Below are 1,595 nucleotides of genomic sequence, written 5' to 3'. Positions count from 1 at the left end.
AAATAAAAATGAAAAATTGGGACAAACCTAAATCATCGATGTTAAAAAAACATCGATGTTAATAGCATCGATGTTTTCAAAACATCGAAATCGATGTGGCATCCCTAGTACCCATTTACCAATTGGAAGTAGGTGAGAAAAAGCTCTAGTACACAGAGGTCCCCTTTGTTGAAAAGTATCCCTTCTTGGAAGACAGTTATCGGTGCAGATGTGCCTAAATTATTTAACGACATTTATCATATTGTTGTTATTGGAATGTTAAAACCTCGTTACATTGCAATATCTGTCATTTTAATGTGCTATTTTGGCACTGACCAATAGATATCTGGTCGAACCATATTTGATTACAAAAATATTTAACACCAAAATGGAAAAAAAAATTTTAAACTGGCTCCAAAATATAAAAATGATATCTTGTTTAAGATTGCTCTTTGGCGTAGGGATTTATAATTTATTTATTTTCAAAGATGCTGTAAATAAAATATGAAACTTTTAGATATCCGCTCATGAGAATGATTTTAGAATAAACTGAATTCATATATGATTTAAATTAGATGTAATTGTAATTGCATTTTTTAAGGATAAGGAAGTAACGATAATTGTGATTGCAATTACTTAGCATCAATAAGTAATTGTAAGGAGTAATTGTAATTACTATTAATTACAGTCAATATATTTGTTACTACAGTGTAAATGTCCTTCATTTTGAAGTTTTTGACCGGAGCACCCAATTAGTTGGTTATAGTAGAAGAACCCAAGAAGAGAAAAAAAGTCAGTTATTTCAATCAATTTAAACTATTTTGTAGTAAATTTAACTGGCTTTAATTTGACTTCTGTTCGTCCAATAGCTTCTAGAGAAAGTTTTTCAAAACTCAAACTTATTGCCCGCACAACTATAAATCAATATATTTTAGCCCATATCATGAAATCAACTATTCCTACGAAGGTTGTAAACTACATTATAGTGCGTTAAACTAGCTTTAATTTGAGTGCTAATAGACATCTATACATCACATAGTTCCTGAGATATAGATTTCCCAAGAGAAATTAACTAACTGCTAATCTTTCAGTAGATTTTTAAGAAATGTTGCTTTCTAAAAAGCTATATCTCGAGAACTATTGGACGTAAATAGCTCTATAAGAGCTTATATTTCAGCAAATTTACTCTTCTTTAAATAATGTTCTTTTAGATTTTCTTTTGTTGTTGATAGTTCTTAAGATATAGAGCTCTGAATGAAAAATTAATTTTTTTTAAGGTTTGAAACAGCCGCCATTTTTTATTCCCCCTACCTATACATAGTCGACTCATCAATTTTGACTAGTAATTATACATAGTTTTCATTAAAGTAATCAAAAATTGGGGTGAAATAAATGCCTTTTTTCTTCCCGGCTATTGTACTTACTATTAGGTTATGACCAACCTCCAACTCGTATTTACTGATATTTTGTAATGATCAATTCTCTATAATAAGCTCTTTCGAGGTATTGTATCAACATCACAGATTTAAAAAAAATTTCTAAGTCAATGAAACAAACAAATTATAATAGTTACGCTCAGTTATCATATGTTAGACAACTATGTTGTAAAAATACGA

The sequence above is a fragment of the Halyomorpha halys genome, unplaced genomic scaffold, assembly GCF_000696795.3.
Source record: "Halyomorpha halys isolate HHAL.00 unplaced genomic scaffold, Hhal_1.1 Scaffold1706.1, whole genome shotgun sequence".
In the NCBI taxonomy this organism is placed as follows: Eukaryota; Metazoa; Arthropoda; class Insecta; order Hemiptera; family Pentatomidae; genus Halyomorpha; species Halyomorpha halys.
This window is presented reverse-complemented; position numbering follows the sequence as displayed.